This window comes from Schistocerca americana, chromosome 4 (assembly GCF_021461395.2).
Source record: "Schistocerca americana isolate TAMUIC-IGC-003095 chromosome 4, iqSchAmer2.1, whole genome shotgun sequence".
Taxonomy (NCBI): Eukaryota; Metazoa; Arthropoda; class Insecta; order Orthoptera; family Acrididae; genus Schistocerca; species Schistocerca americana.
Window position 1 is genome coordinate 671832331 of NC_060122.1, and position 20795 is coordinate 671853125.

The 20795-nt window shown below is 43.4% G+C and overlaps 1 protein-coding gene across 2 annotated transcripts in view; it reads right to left on the reverse strand.

Moving 5' to 3' along the window:
• The window catches only part of LOC124612807 (protein-cysteine N-palmitoyltransferase Rasp), a 169097-nt gene that overhangs the window by 24188 nt on the left and 124114 nt on the right, over positions 1-20795 (reverse strand). The gene's annotated exons all lie outside the window — the stretch shown is intronic.

Sequence of the window (20795 nt, forward strand, 5' to 3'; positions counted from 1 at the left end):
ATTAGCAATACCAAATAGTTTATAGTCTCTCTTACTGTGGCACATTTCATCAACAAATATCAAAGACTCTTTGCCGAGAAGTGCAGAAGAAAATTACAAAATTATTTAATGCCAGGAGTGGTACACAAATAGTGATGTAAAATCAAGACTAGTTTTGACCACTATCTTATTTCTGCTGCACAGTGATTTTGATTATTATTAGGGATCCAAAAATTGAGCATCCATTTTTGACATATTTTGAATCATTTGTCAAATTTCGCATCGTATTTGTCAAATTTTGCATCATTTTTGGCAAAATTCGCATCTCACTTTATTTTTGTTTTTAAAGGATTAAACATACAAATTTAAACTGCTGTCCGCTTCCCATCTGCTGTGCAGCGAACTACGTTAAATTAAGTATAAACCGTATTTTTCTTACTTGTTGCTTCTTCTTCCGCGTGTTTTTGCTTTTAGGAAGCTTTAATTTTCGAGTACTAGTAATAGTGTTCCATAGATTTTGTGTTTGTTTTGAATACAGTCAGAGTCCCTTTAGTCAGCTGTAGTGCCAGTAGTGCTAGTGTTTGTTTTGAACACAGTCCAGAGACAAGGTAGTGCTTATTTTCATTCTTTTCAACAAGAAGTGTCTAGTAACCACAGTTTAGTCAGCTATCAGCCGCCTTTAGTGAATTAGCAGTCTAGTTAAAAGTTGATTAACTGTCTACAGTAAACTGATTTCTTAGGATGGATAGGATGTGTGACTGTTGGGTACGGATGCAGGAGGAGCTGGCCACTGTTCGCAAGCAGCTGAACATGTTGATGGCCACGGTCAGCCATCTTCAGGCTTCTGCCTCAGAGTGTAGTGGCAGTGGGGAGTCTGGTGCATTGCATGGTATACCCCAGGTGTTACATGCTTCACCCACGGTCCCTACTGTCGAGACATCTTCGTGGGTACCGGGCGCCGTTGGGCCACAATCTCCCCAAGGGGAGTGGTGTGTTCAGCGGCGTTTGCGGCGCACGAGGCGGAGGGTCAATGTGGAGTCTGGCCGTGTGGCACCGCCCCCTCTGCCTGTGAGTGGACATGTGGCTGCACCTTCAGCAAGGTCCGAGCAGGCACACAGGGGGAGGGGTTTATTAGTTATTGGGAGCTTCAACATTAGGCTGGTGATGGAGCCCCTTAGGGAAATAGCGGAAAGGTCGGGGAAGAAGGCCAGTGTTCACTCTGTCTGCTTGCCGGGGGGTCTCATCCGAGATGTGGAGGAGACCCTGCCGGCGGCGACAGAGAGCACTGGGTGCACCCAACTGCAAGTTGTTGCTCATGTCGGCACCAATGCCTCCTGCCATCTGGGTTCAGAGGTCATCCTCAGTTCATACAGGTGGTTAGCGGAGTTGGTGAAGGCGGAAAGCCTCGCTAGGGGGATTAAATCTGAGGTAACTACTTGTAGTATCGTTGCCAGAACCGATCGCGGTCCTCTGGTTTGGAGCCAAGTGGAAGGCTTAAACCAGAGGCTCAAGACGATCCTGCGGAGATCTGGGTTGCAAATTTCTTGACCTCCGCTATGAGGTGGAGAAATGTAGGGTCCCCCTGAATAGGTCACGCATGCAGTACACGCTTGAAGCGGCTACAAGGGTAGTGCAGTACGTGTGGAGTGGACGTGTGGGTTTTTTAGGTTAGAGAATTTCCTCCTAGGCACGACAAGAAGCCTCGTGAGACGCGACAACGTGGTAGTAGTAGGCAAAACGCAACAGGGAATAACAATATTAATGTGGTAATAGTATTTTCGCATTGTGAAGGGGCAGATCAAGATAAGATGGATAGTTTTTATGAGGCCCTCAGTGATGTAGTTGTTAGAGTAAAGGACAAGGACAGTGTTCTGCTCTTGGGTGATTTTAATGCCAGGATTGGAAATCAAACAGAAGGGTATGAAAAGGTTATGGGTAAATTTGGAGAGGATATGGAGGCCAACAGGAATGGGAAACAACTCTTGGATTTCTGTGCCAGTATGGGCTTAGTAATCACAAACTCCTTTTTTAAACATAAGAACATTCACCGGTATACTTGGGAAGGCATGGGAACCAGATCTGTCATTGACTATATAATAACAGAATGAGATTTTCACTCTGCAGCGGAGTGTGCACTGATATGAAACTTCCTGGCAGATTAAAACTGTGTGCCCGACCGAGACTCGAACTCCGGACCTTTGCCTTTCGCGGGCAAGTGCTCTACCAACTGAGCTACCGAAGCACGACTCACGCCCGGTACTCACAGCTTTACTTCTGCCAGTACCTCGTCTCCTACCTTCCAAACTTTACAGAAGCTCTCCTGCGAACTTGCAGAACTAGCACTCCTGAAAGAAAGGATATTGCGGAGACATGGCTTAGCCACAGCCTGGGGGATGTTTCCAGAATGAGATTTTCACTCTGCAGCGGAGTGTGCGCTGATATGAAACTTCCTGGCAGATTAAAACTGTGTGCCCGACCGAGACTCGAACTCCGGACCTTTGCCTTTCGCGGGCAAGTGCTCTACCAACTGAGCTACCGAAGCACGACTCACGCCCGGTACTCACAGCTTTACTTCTGCCAGTACCTCGTCTCCTACCTTCCAAACTTTACAGAAGCTCTCCTGTTATATAATAACAGATCAGGAATTCAGGAAAGCTGTGAGGTACACACGAGTATTCAGGGGATTCTTTGATGAAGCTGATCATTATTTAATCTGCAGTGAAATTGGGATTGTGAGGCCGAAAGTGCAGGAGGTCAGGTCCATATGTAGAAGGATAAGAGTGGAGAAACTTCAGGATAAGGAAATCAGGCAGAAGTACATAACAGCGATCTCAGAAAGGTGCCAGTTAGTTGAATGTAGTCAATTACAATCATTGGAAAAGGAATGGACAAGGTACAGGGACACAGTACTAGAAGTGGCTAAAGAACGTCTTGGAACATTAGTGTGTAAAGGTAGGATGAAGCAAACAGCTTGGTGGAATGACACAGTCAAGGCAGCCTGTAAAAGGAAAAAGAAGGCATATAAAAAATGGCTACATACTAGAACTCAGGTAGACAGAGAAAGTTATGTTGAAGAAAGAAACAAAGCCAAACAGATAATTGCAGCATCCAAGAAGAAATCTTGGGAAGACTTTGGAAACAGGTTGGAGACTTTGGGTCAAGCTGCTGGAAAACCATTCTGGAGTGTAATTAGCAGTCTTCGAAAGGGAGGTAAGAAGGAAATGACAAGTATTTTGGACAGGTCAGAAAAACTGCTGGTGAATCATGTTGATGCCCTAGGCAGATGGGGGGAATATTTTGAAGAGTTGCTCAGTGTAGGTGAAAATACGATCAGTAATGTTTCAGATTTCGAGGTAGAATGGGATAGGAATGATGATGGAAATAGGATCACATTTGAGGAAGTGGAGAAAATGGTCAATAGATTGCAGTGCAATAAAGCAGCTGGGGTGGATGAAATTAAGTCGGAACTCATCAAATACAGTGGAATGTCAAGTCTTAAATGGCTACACAGGATAATTGAAATGGCCTGGGAGTCGGGACAGGTTCCATCAGACTGGACAAAAGCAGTAATCACACCAATCTTTAAACATGGAAACAGAAAAGATTGTAACAACTACTAAGGTATCTCTTGAATTAGCGTTGTGGGTAAAAATCTTCTCAGGTATTGTTGAAAGGAAAGTGCGAGTATTAGTTGAGGACCAATTGGATGAAAATCAGTGTGGGTTTAGGCCTCTTAGAGGTTGTCACGACCAGATCTTTAGCTTGCGGCAAACAATGGAGAAGTGTTATGAGTGGAACAGGGAATTGTACCTATGCTTTATAGATCTAGAAAAAGCATATGACCGGGTTCCTAGGAGGAAGTTATTGTCTGTTCTACGAGATTATGGAATAGGAGGCAAACTTTTGCAAGCAATTAAAGGTCTTTACATGGATAGTCAGGCAGCAGTTAGAGTTGACGGTAAATTGAGTTCATGGTTCAGAGTAGTTTCAGGGGTAAGACAAGGCTGCAACCTGTCTCCACTGTTGTTCATATTATTTATGGATCATATGTTGAAAACAGTAGACTGGCTGGGTGAGATTAAGACATGTGAACACAAAATAAGCAGTCTTGCATATGCGGATGACTTAGTTGTGATGGCAGTTTCGATTGAAAGTTCGCAAAGTAATATTTCAGAGCTAGATCAGAAACATAAGGACTATGGTATGAAGATTAGCATCTCCAAAACGAAAGTAATGTCAGTGGGAAAGAGATATAAACGGATTGAGTGCCAAATAGGAGAAACAAAGTTAGAACAGGTGGACGGTTTCAAGTACTTAGGATGCATATTCTCACAGGTTGGCAACATAGTGAAAGAACTGGAAGCGAGGTGTAGCAAAGCTAATGCAGTGAGCGCTCAGCTACGATCTACTCTCTTCTGCAAGAAGGAGGTCAGTACCAAGACTAAGGTATCTGTGCACCGTTCAATCTTTCGACCAACTTTGTTGAATGGGAGCGAAAGCTGGGTGGATTCAGGTTACCTTATCAACAAGATTGACGTTACGGATATGAAAGTAGGTAGGATGATTGCAGGTACTAGTAGATGGGAACAATGGCAGGAGGGTGTCCACAATGAGGAAATCAAAGAAAAACTGGGAATGAACTCTATAGGTGTAGCAGTCAGGGTGAACAGGCTTAGATGGTGGGGTGATGTTACACGCATGGGAGAAGCAAGGTTACCCAAGAGACTCATGGGTTCAGCAGTAGAGGGTAGGAGGAGTCGGGGCAGACCAAGGAGAAGGTACCTGGATTCGGTTAAGAATGATTTTGAAGTAATAGGTTTAACATCAGAAGAGGCACCAATGTTAGCACTGAATAGAGGATCATGGAGGAATTTTATACGGGGGCTATGCTCCAGACTGAACGCTGAAAGGCATAATCAGTCTTAAATGATGATGATGATGATGATGATGATGATAGTAAACTGCAGGAGTGTCTATACAAAGGTCCCAGAACTGCTCTCATTAATAAACAGTCACAATGACCACATACTACTAGGAACAGAAAGTTGGCTGAAACCAGATGTAAACAGTAACAAAATTCTAAACTCAGATTGGAATGTATACCACAGAGAGAGGCTGGACAGTGAAGGGGGACGCGTGTTTATAGCAATAAAAAGTGCAATAGTATTGAAGGAAATTGATGGAGGTCCGAAATGTGAAATAATTTGGGTGAAAGTCACAGTTAAAGCAGGCTCAAACATGGTAACTGGATGTCTTTATAGGGACCCTTGCTCAGCAGCTGTTGTGGCAAAGCACCTGAAGGAAAATTTGGAAAATATTTCGGGTAGATTTCCTGACCGTGTTATAGTTCTGGGTGGAGATTTTAATTTTCCAGATATAGACTGGGAGACTCAAACGTTCATAACAAGTGGCCGGGACAAAGACTCCAGTGAAATTTTTGTTAGTGCTTTATCTGAAAACTACCTTGAGCAGTTAAACAGAGAACCGACTCGTGGCGATAACATATTAGACCTTCTGGTGACAAACAGACCCAAACTATTTGAAACAGTTAACACAGAACAGGGAATCAGCGATCATAAAGCGGTTACTGCAACGATGATTTCAGTCGCATATAGAAATATCAAAAAAGGTAGGAAGATTTTTCTGTTTAGCAAAAGTGACAAAAAGCAGATTTCAGAGTACCTGACGGCTCAGCACAAAAGTTCTGTCTCAAGTACAGACAGTGTTGAGGATCAGTGGACAAAGTTCAAAACCATCGCACAATTTGCATTAGATGAGTATGTGCCAAGCAAGATCGTAACAGATGGAAAAGATCCACCGTGGTACAACAACCGAGTTAGAAAACTTCTGCAGAAGCGAAGGGATCTTCACAGCAAACATAAACATAGCCAAAGCCTTGCAGACAAACAAAAATTACACAAAGTGAAATGTAGTGTGAGGAGGGCTATGCGAGAGGCATTCAATGAATTCTAAAGTAAAGTTCAATGTACTGACTTGGCAGAAAATCCTAAGAAATTTTGGTCTTATGTCAAAGCGGTGGGTGGATCAAAACAAAATGTCCAGACACACTGTGAGCAAAATGGTACTGAAACAAAGGATGACAGACTAAAGGCCAAAATACTAAATGTCTTTTTCCAAAGCTGTTCCACAGAGGAAGACTGCACTGTAGTTCCTTCTCTAGATTGTCGTACAGATGACAAAATGGTAGATATCGAAATAGACGACGGAGGGATAGAGAAACAATTAAAATCACTCAAAAGAGGAAAGGCCGCTGGATCTGATGGGATACCAGACCGATTTTACACAGAGTACGCGAAGGAACTTGCCCCCCTTCTTGCAGCGGAGTACCGTAGGTCTCTAGAAGAGCGTAGCATTCCAAAGGATTGGAAAAGGGCACAGGTCATCCCAGTTTTCAAGAAGGGACGTGGAACAGATGTGCGGAACTATAGGCCTATATCTCTAACGTCGATCACTTGTATGATTTTGGAACACGTATTATGTTCGAGTGTAATGACTTTTCTGGAGACTAGAAATCTACTCTGTAGGAATCAACATACGTTTCAAAAAAGACAATAGTGTGAAACCCAGCTCGCGCTATTCGTCCATGAGACTCAGAGGGCCATAGACATGGGATCCCAGTTAGACGCTGTGTTTCTTAACTTCCGCAAGACGTTTGATACAGTTCCCCACAGTCATTTAATGAACAAAGTAAAAGCATATGGACTATCAGACCAACTGTGTGATTGGATTGAGGAGTTCCTAGATAACAGAACGCAGCATGTCATTCTCAATGGAGAGAAGTCTTCCGAAGTAAGAGTGATATCAGGTGTGCCGCAGGGGAGTGTCATAGGACTGTTGCTATTCACAATATACATAAATGACCTTGTGGATAACATCGGAAGTTCACTGAAGCTTTTTGCGGATGATGCTGTCGTATATCGAGAGTTTGTAACAATGGAAAATTGTACTGAAATGGAGGAGGATCTGCAACGAATTGATGCATGGTGCAGGGAATTGTATATTAATGTAGAAAAGTGTAATGTGCTGCGAATACATGGAAAGAAAGATCCTTTATCATTTAGCTACAATATAGCAGGTCAGTAACTGGAAGCAGTTAATTCCATAAATTATCTGGGAGTACGCATTAGGAGTGATTTAAAATGGAATGATCATATAAAGTTGATCGTCGGTAAATCAGATGCCAAACTGAGATTCATTGGAAGAATCCTAAGGAAATGCAATCCGAAAACAAAGGAATAGGTTACAGTACACTTGTTTGCCCACTGCTTGAATAGCAGAGAGGGTAACAGATAGGGTTGATAGAAGAGAGAGAGAAGATCCAACAGAGAGCAGCGCGCTTCGTTACAGGATCATTTAGTAATTGCGAAAGCGTTACGGAGATGACAGATAAACTACAGTGAGAGACGCTCAGTAGCTCGGTATGGGCTTTTGTTGAAGTTTCGAGAACATACCTTCACCGAGGAGTTAAGCAGTATATTGCTCCCTCCTACGTATATCTCGCGAAGAGACCATGAGGATACAATTAGAGAGATTAGAGCCCACAGAGAGGCATACCGACAATCTTTCTTTCCACGAACAATACGAGACTGGAATAGAAGGGAGAACCGATAGAGGTACTCAACGTACCCTCCGCCACACACCATCAGGTGGCTTGCGGAGTGTGGATGTAGATAGAGTCAACAAAGTTTTTAGTGTAGAACCAAAAGTAGCTCTATTCACATTTTATGGGAATATTTCGAACATGGTCAAAACACATTGACATGTTTTGTTTTTCAGTTGCTGTAGTGCGAAGTGTGGACACTATAAACTGGCAGTTGGCAGTGAGCGTTAACAAATTACTGTAAGAACATCAGAGCGGAGAGGAATGGGGCAGGGAAACAAGCCCCACATCCCTTTTGCAAGGAAGCTAGCCTAAACCCTTTTTCCCTGTTGCTGCAAAAGCAGAGAACTGACATGGTCATAGAGTTAATTGTTCCCTTCTCTTGTTGTGAGGGGCAAATGAAACTCTGGTCTCTTCACTCATTTCATATTTTTTTTTTTTTTTTTTTTTTTTTTTTATCTATTTGGTCTTCACCGGTTAACAGCCACTTACCAAGGGTAGTGCTTGCTGAAACTGACAGTGTCTTAAATGAGTGTGTTCAGGCCTGATCTCTGCTGGGATCTGATACAACCACTGTGCAAAACACCCGCCCCCTAAAACTGACACATGGAAATGTGTGCATTACATGAAATTATAATCTTCAGCTATCAAACAAGTGTATACATTTAATTGTTCCAACATGCTAGTTGCCACAGCTAAGTCCTATGGTACATTACTCTGCATGTATGTTGCACAGAATATTCAACTGCTCGCAACTGGTATGGGACCGGAGCATCAAGTGCACTGATACTTCACTGCTTTCATGAACTTTTTATTTTGCAAACACGTTCTTACACACATTACCTTTCTAAACTGTGCTTGACCAGATGACATGCCACACTAGTAATCAAAAATTGGCTTTATATGCAGAAAATAATGCTATTTCGAACTATCTCTGGAAAAAACTGGATACAATTCACAATGAAATAGAATTTATTAGGTAATTTTGCGTTTTCAAATTCTGAGGCACACGTCATCTCAAATGCCAATTTTTTAAATCCTTAATAACAATAAAAAAGTATCTTACATGTTGCAGGGATTTCTGGTAGAATGCAAATATATTTGTATTAAAGGACACTACTCACCCCCCCCCCCCCCCCCGCTCGCCCCCCCCCCCCCCCCTCTCTCTCTCTCTCTCTCTCTCTCTCTCTCTCTGTGTGTGTGTGTGTGTGTGTGTGTGTGTGTGTGTGTGTGTGCGCGCGCACCTACATGGCGCTGGCTGAATGAATAGTACCAGTACATGTTTTCAGCATGTAGAGTGGGTTGAAGTATGGGTTGTGTTGGATGGGGTGGTTACAAGGAGTGAGAGGCAGAAGGCAGGGAGGGGGATTGGGGGTGGGTAGCTAGCGGCTCAGAGGGAGGCAGCTGTTTTGTCAGCTAAGAATGCAGGAGGGAGAGGTGGCAGTTACACAGGCTAGGAAAGTGGCACAAGTTTGTTTGGAGACTGTGGAGAGCAGCACACACTGAAGGTGACATGAGGACATGAATTTAGAGGTGTTGACTGGGCAGAGGACGGGGAAACTGTTACGCGGAAGGTGCAGTGACAGTGGGGGCTAGAGACTGAGGCCAGGATGATTACTGGAGTGAAGGATGTGTTACAAAGATAACACCCACCTGCGTAGTTCAGAGAAGCTGGTCATGGGAAATAGGATCCAGATGGTCCAGGTTGTGAAGCAGGCATTACAACTGAGGATGTTGTGTTTACCTACATGTAGTACCACCGCATTGTCAATTTTGTACTTGCTAACAGTTTTGTAGTGGCCATTCATTCTGGTGGACAACTGGTTGGTAGACATACTGATGTGCAGTGCTTGCAGCAGAGTGGTATATAACATTTCTGCTTTTGAGAGGTGGCCAAGCCTCTGATGGGACTGGGTAAGCCTGTGACAGGGTGGATGGGCAGATTAGGCATGCCTTGCACCTTAGTCTCATCATCATCATCATCATCATCATCATCATCATCATCATCATCAACATAATCTTCTTTGTTTGCCTTTATCCGGCATCAGGCTGGGTTGTGACATTTATGGTACTTCTCCACTTTCCTCTCATCTTTCCACCATTATTCTCCTATAATGGTTTTGTTGTTCTTTTTAAACTGGTCTTCATCGAATAGATCCGTCTTGCTCTAGATGCCCTCTTGCCCTAAAACTTGGCCTCCACCTTTTCTTTTTTTATTTAATTCTTTCATTTTCCATTCTCTTGTGTCCAAACCATTTTAACCTGTTCTTCTCAACTGTCTCATTCAGCTTTTCTACTCCTATTTCATTCCTATCTTCTCGGTCTCTCCCCAGTTTCCCTAACATATTCTTAGTTCTTAGGAATCTCATCTCACTGGTTTGAAGCCTACACTCTCCTCTATTCTTGTCATTGTCCAGGTCTCTGATGCATGTCAGCGTAGGTATAAAGAACATCATCTACAGCACTTCCTTTCACTTCCTTGGCACTTCCCCTTCTCAGACTAAATCCTCACACATTGGTAGAGTGCATTGCTTGTTGTAGCCTTTTGCTAACTTTGCATTCTCCAGCATCACACTTCCTAGGTATTTATAGTTAACTTTAAATATCATGTAATGTAACATTAGTTTGTTCCTTGCTTTTCTGTCTCCTCTGGTTACCACCATAGTATTGCTTTTCTCCGTACTGCATTTCATTCCTTATTTCCTGATTTTTTAATTTAAGATGACTATTTGTTCTTGTACATCCTTACAGTTGATTCTCCACACCAAAATACCATTAGCAAATAGAAATAACTTCATCTTCCTTCCTCTATGAGCTTCTTTAGTCACTTTCCCTATTTTATCCATCACCATTATAAATAATAATAGTGGCATCACACTTGCTTCTCTCAATCCCAGAACATTCCCGTATCTATCGGTTCTTCCAACTTGGGGCTGGTACAGATGAAGCTTTTGTCATACACTACTTGAAGAATTTCAGCTGTTTGTTTTCCATCTCCCCTTCTCGCTGAAGTTTCCCATACCTCTACTCAGAGGACACTATCATAAGCCTTTGTTATGTCAAGCAATGTCATCACCACATCCTTCCCATACTTTCAATGCCTTTCCACCAAAAGTCATACCAAACATAGGGTCCACTAGTGATGGGCTAAACTGCGATTTTCCGATATCAGTGATTTCTGTGAATGCTACTTTTCAGTATCTGTTATTCTTAACTGTGATTTGTCGCAGTTAAGAGTCGCAGTTAAGGAACCTAAGTCGCGTATCCCTCCGCCACTGCTACTTCTGCTACTTCCGCGATTTCTGCGACTTCTGCTACTTCTGCGATTTCTGCGATTTCTGTGACTTCTGCTACTTCTGCGATTTCTGTGACTTCTGCTACTTCTGCGATTTCTGTGACTTCTGCTACTTCTGCGATTTCTGTGACTCCTGCGATTGCTGCGACGTACCACCGTATGAAAAAGTTACATCTGTCCACACAGAAAATTGCATCTCAACAAACCTGTCATTGGTAAGTATGTTTTACGTTTATTCTTCCGTTGGCTTTAATTTTGTATTAAAGAAACAACTGTGAAAATATTAATAGTGTAATTAATATGTAAGTAGCCGCACAGTACCGTAATAGTTCGTGTTTAGAAAATGAATTCTAACATATTGTTATGTTCATAGGTACCTGAACTACATTTCAGTCACTCAGTAAAGTGATAAATCAAAATATCATTGTCAACAGATCTGAAGAAATTGCCAGTCTTTAGACCGTTTTCGTCAGACGACAGGTTAGTTTCTAAGCGTTTTGATGGACTTAATTACTTCAGTGAGATCGTTCTTGCGAATGTGATTTAGCAAATGTGATATAGCAAATATTAGCAATCTACTCTGTCAATTATATTGCTAGTAATTAGTGACAGCAAAAATTGTTTAATAATCCTTGTGTTTTTGCAGACGCAGTTCTGACTGATTACTGGTTGCTGTACATATCTATCCACATCAAGGCTGTTGAGAGAGACTCGTGAAGATTCAAGACAGCTCTTAGAGGATTTGCAGTTTAAAAGTGAAATAATTATGAAATAAGTGTATGACTGATTAAAGTGTTTTATTGAAGTTGTTGTGCGATTTTAAAGGAATAATAAATGTTAAATACATTGAGTGAATAATAAAAATCTCATTTTCCACATGTTAAGCCGTCCTATACCCGTAATTTTCCGCCACTTATTTATTGGTAAACACTTGTTGGAGAGTGACATGCCGCCCCCCCCCCCCTTTCTCCTCAATCTTGGTGTGACACTGACCTGTAACATATCCCGAAGTCTACAATATGCATTTTGAGGCTGTTGATATGAAAGTGGGAAGTACAGATCTTCCAGTTAAATCAGGAATAGCTTAAGTGCATTACTTGAAAGTGACACAGGAAAAGCTTACTTATGTAGGTGGTAGTAGTGTCGGCAAAAAGTTCTTGTGTGTAAAGTTGCCATGTAGAACACCAGGTGTAAAACTTTTCTCCCGAGTCTTGAACTGTGAGGCATTCATATGACTGTTTTCATTTCTCTACACTTATACAGATGTCTGAGTTCTGCTGTGTTAACATTGCAAAGTCCTGTAGGCATGTGGAGTATTAACCAAAACTGTCATATTGGAAGCAGAATCAAACACATTTGTTACGTTACTCGATATTTTCAGGAGAAAAAGGCAATGTCGCTTCTTATTAATGTAATACATTCAGAGTCACAGCAGTATTTGACCAACCATAACTGATGCTGAATGTGCATGTCGTCATATAATATGAAGGGCTTATTTCAGTAGTGGTACAAGTCCATTACCTACACTTTTCTGTCTATAATGCTTCTGAAATTAGTGATCCAAACAAACATAAATAAAGGCTCATCTCTAGCAAGAAGCCATATGGTGAATATTTCTGGTATCTCAACTGCAGATTTTTCAGCACTCATTAAAATTAACAAAAATGGACTTGTACCACTATTGAAATAAGCCCTTCACATGCACACACAGCACATCGATCTCTTGAGGCACAAGGCTCTCATAACGTACATACGTCGGTCAACAGATGACACTAGGAGAAGTATGTTAACTGCGCTTTTTAGTTGCTACTTGCGACTCTTAGTTGCGATTTGTCACGGAAATCGCAGTTAGACTCCATAGCGTACCGCAGAGATGGACGTAGTACAAACTTCGGCCAACAGATGCCACTGTTAACCGCGCTTTTTAGTTGCTACTTGCGACTCTTAGTTGCGACTTGTCACTGAAATCGCAGAAAGCAGTGCTAAATTCGACCAATAGATGGCTCACGTCTTTCAATGTGAAATACTACTTGCGACTGCTAACTGTGACTGAAATCGCAGTTAGATTCTGTAAAGTTGCTACTGTGATATCTGTGACTTCTCAGTCACTGTGATTTCTAACAGATACGCGATTTCCTGCCCACCACTAGGGTCCACTATTGATCCACCACATCAAAAACTATAGTTCTCCTCTTTTAAATGATCTTCCAATCCTCTCCCCTCTCTCCTCAACCTTCTTTCAAGTATACTGTGTACCATTTTTAGCACTTGTGATATGACTGTAATCCCTCAATAGTTATCTCATACTTTTCCATCTCCCTTCTTGAACAATGGAATTATTATTCCCTTTACCCACTCTTCATGCACACATTTCTGCGTCCAAATGCATCTTAACATCTAAATCCTTCATCTGGTTCAGATTCATTGATGACATCTTTGCTATCTGGAGCAAAGGTGAGGGCACCCTATCCACATTCCTCCAGCACCTGAACAACTTCTCCCCATCTGCTTCACCTGGTCCTACTCAAACCAACAAGCCACCTTCCTAGATGTTGACCTCCATCTCAAAGCCAGCTGCATCAGTACCTCTGTCCATATCAAACCCACTAACCATCAGCAATACCTCCACTTTGACAGCTGCCACCCATCCCATACCAAGAAGTCCCTTCCATACAGCCTTGCCACTTGTGGTCATCACATCTACAGTGACAAGCAGTCCCTCTTGAAATATACCGAGGGTCTCACTGAAGCCTTCACTGACCATAATTATCCTCCCAATCTTGTACAAAGACAAATCTTCAGTGCCTTATCTTTCTAGTCTCACACCACCTCTCAAAGTCCCACCGCCCTGCCACAGAGGAGCATTCGCCTCATAACTCAGTACCCACCACCCAGGACTGGAGAAACTGAATTACATTCTCTGCCAGGGTTTTGATTACCTCTCGTTGTGTCCTGAAACGAGAAATGTCCTGCCCACTATCCTTCCCACCCTTCTCACAGTGGTATTCCACCGTCCACTGAACCTACACAATATACTCATCCATCCTTTCGTCCACTGAACCTACACAATATACTCATCCATCCTTCCACAACCCCTGCCCCCAATCCCTGGCTCATACCCCTGTAATAGACCTACATGCAAGACCTGGCTCATACATCCTCCCACCACCATCTACTCCAGTCTGGTTACTAACATCACCCATCCCCATCAAAGGCAGGGCTACTAGTGGAACCAGTCATGTGGTCTACAAACTAAGCTGCAACCGATGTGCCGCATTCTATACAGGCATGACAACCAACAAGCTGTCTGTCCACATAAATGACCACCGACAAACTGTGGCCATCAACATGCTGCCAAACATGATATCCTACATTTCGATGACTACTTCACAGCCTATGCCATTTGGATCCTTCCCACCAACACCAGCTTTTCTGAATTGTGCAATACGTCCTACATTCCCATAACCCCCCTGGCCTCAACCTTCGTTAGTCACTGTCCTCAACCATCCAGCCCCTTTCCTGTTCCCATTCTAGCACTACAAGACCACTTCCACTACTACACTGTCTTTTAATCTCTCTCCTTTTCCACTAATCCCCCCCCCCCCCCCCGCTCCTGACCACTCCCCTGCCCTCAGTCTAACCTGCAGCACTTTCCTGTCCACCTCCCCCACCATACTATCCCTCTCCCTCCCAGCTCCAGCCTCCTCCTTACCCACACCTAGACACCACTCTCGTATCTCAGTCTATTGTTCACAGATCCGTAACGGCTGAAAGCTACAATTGTGGGAGTCTCTTTGTTGAGCCTAACTGCGACTCTTGCATCTCTACTATATAGTGAGTAGCAACTTTCCTGCTCATAATGTTGTTACATTCCATCCTGGATTTTCCATTGTTTGATTTTTGTTTTTCACATTTAGTAGTTTGTTAATGTACTCTTCCCATCTTTTTCTTATCTCCTTAGATTGCATTTTTAGAATGAGGCTGGAGTTTGAAGGATGCTGGAAAAGAAGTTTTGACAGCAAAAAGGCCATGGGCATAAGAGATGTTGGTGTACTGGGAGATGTCATCAACTGTGATGAGACGGATCCAGAAGGTAAAGGGGTAGGGACAGCAGAGAGTCGGTGAAGGATATGGTTGGTGTCTTCAATGTGGGAGCCTGGATTACGGGCAGTTGGTGGGAGGTGTTGCTCAATGAGGGCTGAAATCCATTCAGTGGTCGGCACAATAACCAGCTACAATGGGGCATCCAGGCTTGTTGGGTTTGTGAATTTTGGGGAGCATCTAGAAGGTGGGCGTGCTGGGTACCACAGGGATGAGGAGGAAAATGGATTCAGAGCAGAGTTTCTAGGAAGGGCCTAAACCTTTAAGCAGGGACTACACGCTATGTTGGTCTTCCGGGATGGGGTCACTTTGGTAGATTTTGTAGGTGGGTAAGTCAGACAACTGGCAGAGGCCTCCTGCAAGGTAGTCAATGCAACTCGTCACGCCCGTCATGAAGTGTTTGTCTATAGTGAGGATGATTAGGTTAGGATCTGTTTTGAGACTGTGTATAGCTGTCCTTTCCTCTGCTGAATGGTGGGTGTTAGGAAGTTCCCTGGGGAAGGATGGTGAGCCCAAGTTGCAGGTAAGGAATTTCTGGAAGAAGACCAGGGGGCAGTTAGGTGGGAGGAGTCTCTGACAAATCCAACATGGTTACATTTGGGTGTGGGGCTGAAGGTAAGGCCTTTGGATAGGACTCGAACTTCTGTGAGAATGAGGTCCTTGGTGGAATGGTTAACAACAATGTTTTGAGTTTACTTGGGTTCTGGATTTTGTTGACTGATTTTTGGGACTGTTTAGTCAGCCAGTGCTAAGTGGGGGCACAGACTTGAATATGTGTGCACATTTTCTGTGTGTCCTTGTGTACTTTACTCTAGTTAAAAAAAGAATTACGCAAAGTTAGGACGCTTTTCTTTTTTATATGCCTATCGATGAGTCAATTCTTCCACTTTTCGGTGAGTTGTCTCCTTTTATCCTAAAGTATTTACGTTTTACCATATCTTTCCTATTACATTTATACTGCCTAGTAGCTCTCTTCCTTCCTAAACCTCCTTTCTTGCTTTCTTGTAATGTACACCTACTCCGTCACTCCCGTATTCTCCATCTGTGTCTTTTCCTTAGTTTTCCTCTCACCTATGTTATGCAAACACTTGGCAGTTCTGACCAACATCATCGCGTGTGACTTTTGTGACACCTTGTAGCACTGGAAGCAGCCAGGTCATATTTATTAAAATTTCCAGCAACTAACCATTACATTTCACCTGCGAATCCAACCACCCTTCCTCAAACTTTGCTCCAAGCAATATTTTATTCTTTCTTTCTTTCTTCTTTCCCGTGTGTGACAATAACTTAGGTGCAATCAAACATTCTGATGTCAGAAAACCACTATCCTATTGCTTCCTGCACAATTTATTCCACCCTTTACACTCTCCAAACTCACACTTAGTTATCCAATTCCCATTACAGCCACCGAACGCTTTCACTCGTCCATTTCTCATGTCATTTCCCCTAACACCATCCCTACCCCAACGGACCCCTAATCCATTAATCTTTACCAGCTCATAAAAATTTCCGTGTTCCTCACTAAAACCCAGTCCCACATCCTGTTCCTTAAATTCTGTCTAAGCAATGGAATCCCTCCTTCCATTGCCTAATCATAAATATCCCTATCTCTGGCTCCCACCCCTCCTTTCACAACTACCCTCATCAGTCCCTATGCATCGTGAACCTGATACTGCAGAAGCACCTCTCCATGACACAGACATCACAAATCACCTCTATTCCATTCTCAACATGCTGTTACGGTGCGATGCTTGCAACATACACCACACCTCTGAAATTGAAACCGTCTCACTCCATCACCTGAAGGAGCATTCCAGACACCACCTCTATAATTTATCCAACCTACTCCTGCCTTGGGGCACCACTATCCATAAACACTCACCCTACTCACAGTGAACCCATTCGGCAAACCTCATTGCACCTAGACCTGTAGTTGACCTTTTCAATTTATCACATCCTCCAAAACTCCCTCCATAAAACCAAGAACTCTACCAAACCCAAAATCAGTCCTGTCCAAAGAACTTGCCTTCAGCCCCGTACCACAGTTTAACCACGTTGGAACTGTCAAAGACCTACTCTCCTCCTTCAAATCCCTACAGTGGAAACACTTCCTTGCCACCAATCCCTCCAATCAAAGCCAACCTTATCCGAACACCGAAGCTTCTCTCTCACTGTTCGTACCACCATCCAATCGCGACCCTCCCCTCTCCCATGTTAGCACTTGCATCACCTTCCAAGAATTCCTTATCTTCAATCTGGCCTCCCCGTCCACCACCTGGTCCCTGCCTAAGAATGCTAGTCTTTTAGCACAACAAAGGACGGCCATACAACCTGAAAACAGATCCTGATCTAATCATCCATCCTACAAACCACTACCACTGCCATGATGAGTCACATTGAATACCTGACAGAAGACCTCTGCCAACTGTCTGACTCCTCCACCATCAAGCTCTCTCATAGTGATCCCATCCCAGAAGTCAAGTGTAACCTCCTTACCTCTGTAGCTAGCTACTGTGCTCCCAATGAAAGAATTTCTGCTCTTGTTGTCCAACACTTCCAACCAATTATGTAAAAACTAGCCTCCTATATCATACTAATCACTACCTTCCCCCAACTCCTCGCCATCCCCACCCCTTTACTTCTAGGATCCCTACTCTTCACTGTTGATGCCCACTCTCAACACATCAGTAGCACTCATGTCCATGGACTTGCTGCTGTCAAAAGCTACCTCCCCCAATGTCCTTCAGACTTCAAACATACCACCTCAGTTCTCGTACACTTTACCAACCTTTTCCTGACACACAACTACTGCTCCTTTGAGTGAAAGGTATATGAACAAATCTGTGTCATAGCTTTGGGCACTGGAATGGTATCCTCCTATGCCAATCTGTTTATGAGTCATCTAGAAGAATCCTTCTTAGCCTCTCAAAACTCTGATCCCTAATCTGCTTCAGGTTCATTGATGATATCTTCATGGTCTGGACTCAGGGTCAACACATCCTATCCTCATTCATTCACCAACTTAACATCATCATCTACCATTCACTTTACCTGGTCCTTCACAACATAACGTGCCACCTTCCTAGACGTTGATCACCACCTCTCTGATGGCCCCATCAACATCTCTGTTCACATTAAACCCACCAACAGCATTTTGACAGCTGCCATCCCTTTCACATCAAAATATCCCCCTAAAACAGCCCAGCCACCCTTCAACAACGTATCTGCAGTGACAAAAACTCCTGTGCTCGGCGTGCTGAAGGTCTCATGAAGCCCTTCACAGACAGGCACTATCCCCCAAACCAAGACCACAAATATAAACTGTGTTCAAAAAGAAACGAGCCAGAGGCATAATTACAGAAACCAGTACCTGTATGTTAGACATACTGACTCCGGCTGTTGAGAAACTAGTCCAACAGTGACCAGGTGGTGAATGGCAGTCTCATAAAATTCCCAGGGCTGCTGTGTTAACCAATTCTGCATGTGCAGCTAGACATCGTCATCTGAGGTGAATCATTTGCCCCTCAGAGCCTTTTTAAGGGGACCAGAAATAGTGTAATCACAGGGAGAGAGGTCCAGACTGTACGGATGGTGGCCAAGAACCTCCCATTTGAATTTCTGCAGGAGTTCTGCAACTCTGTTGGCCGTGTGAGGCTTTGCATTCGCATGTAGCAGAATGACACCACGGGCGAGACTGCCTGGTCGTTTTGGTTTGATTGCTTGGCGAAGGGTGGTCAAGATTTGCGAGTAACACTGGCCATTCACTGTCGTCCCGTGCTGCAGAAGCGGGCCACCTTGGTCAAAGAAGAATGTCAGCTCCAGACTGTGCATCATCGGCTAATGACACCCGTCCTTCCCTGAAGCGCTTGTACCACGCCTTGACCCTGCAAGGGACATGTAGTGTTCATCGTACACTTGTGACATTCGTCGATGAATGTCTATTCCTCCTATTCCTTCTGCTGTCAGAAAATGAACAACACCTCTTTGCTCTTCTTTTTACACCTCTTTTTGTCGCTGTTTGTGATGCGACTGGTAGTGTTGGATGATTGAAGCCTGGTGCTGCTAGCTCTGTACAGTCACATGACGTGCACGCATACCCTGAAGTGACGGGCAGTGAGTTTCCATGCTCTGCCCGGAACCACACCTCGTTACATAGCCATGATATTACCCTCCCGTGATCATTTTGTGCATTCCAGACTACACCTTATTTCTTTTTGAACGCTCCTTATAGATTACCCGTGCTATATCCTCACACATCCCAAATCCCCCCACCACCCCAATAATCAGCCAGTATTATTCTAGACTGCAACAACTGAACCTTATCCTTTGTCAGAGCTCTGGTTATCACTCGTGCTTCTGAAGTGAGGGATGAACTACCCAAGATCATTATCCCTCCCACCCCCTCCCCCCAAAATGGTGTGCCATCACCCACCCAACCCACCAACATCCTAGTCCATTCTTATACCACACCCACACACCCACTCCCAACCTCTTGCCCTATAGATCATATCCCTGTGGCAGACTAAACTGAAATACCCACACAATCCACCCACTGTTCATCCAGGTCGCATCATTTAGGGGCCTGCGCATATGTATGAATAAACATGAGCGAGCGTACATGCGTGCTTGTGTGTGTACGCGTGTTCTCAAGCTACTCTAGGTCCAGAAATGATTACTCTGGAAGCTAGCAATTTTATTTATTTATTTACTGATTTATTTATTTACTGATTTATTTTTATGTGCCTATCAGCACCTCAACGCTTCTGCTGTTCGGTGAGTGGTCTCCTTTAATCTGAAAGTACTTCCAGTGTGTCACATAATTGTTCTTTAAATGTTTATAAACATAGAACAACAAAAATCCAGTTAGGCACAGCAGTGGATGGCAGTGAATATGCTTCTTCCATGTTAACAGCAGACCAAACAATTGAAGTAATCACTCCCTCATCTGGGTTTCACTTCTCTGAAGGAAGTCAAGCATATAAAAATAGAGAACAGCTTTAAGTTCCTTGTATATTCATGTTAAATTTTTGGTATTGCCATACTTTTTCTGAAGATGAAGTCATAGCTTGCAATTTGTTGCAATATTAACCAACTGTTAACCAAATAACTTTGACTGGTAGTGGTCTCTGAAAAATCTGTTTTGTAACTTTGCTATCCCTTATTACATGTGTGCCTCAATACTCCCTACCTTGTCTGAAAGGTGGAAACGGAAAAAGGATGGAAAACATGAAAGAGAGCCTTAAGCTACAAAATATGCCACACTTCTCATCCAAATTTTGTATTCCAATTGTTTCTGTTTCATAGTCATTCTGTAGACACAATTTTGTCATTATAACTACTAATTCAGTATAATTACAACTGTGTGACTAACTGGGTAAGTGCTACTAGGTTATAAATCCCCAAGTTAAGTGTTCAAATCTCAGGCAGGCTTGAAGGACCCTTAGCTGAGTCACACAGCGGAAGATGGTAATTGGTATGGGTGCATTTCAGTAATAACTCTTTTTATTAACCTTTAATGAAATTCACAATCACTACAGGTTTAGAGGACAAAGGCTCACACCTGAATACAACTTAGATGTCCTGGAATGATGATTGGTGGTTGCCACTAAGCTGAGGAAGTGGGCGCTCCCAGAGTGGCTGAGATACTGATAACAGCTTTGATCTTGGGGAGGGCACGAGACAGAACTGTCGGAGGGATAACAGCATTGTGGTCCACAGCATAGACTCAAAGGAGTGTAACTGTTGGTCCAGAGCCCAGGGTGGAACTGGCAGTCTAGGAGCTGAGCAGTAACTTAAGTA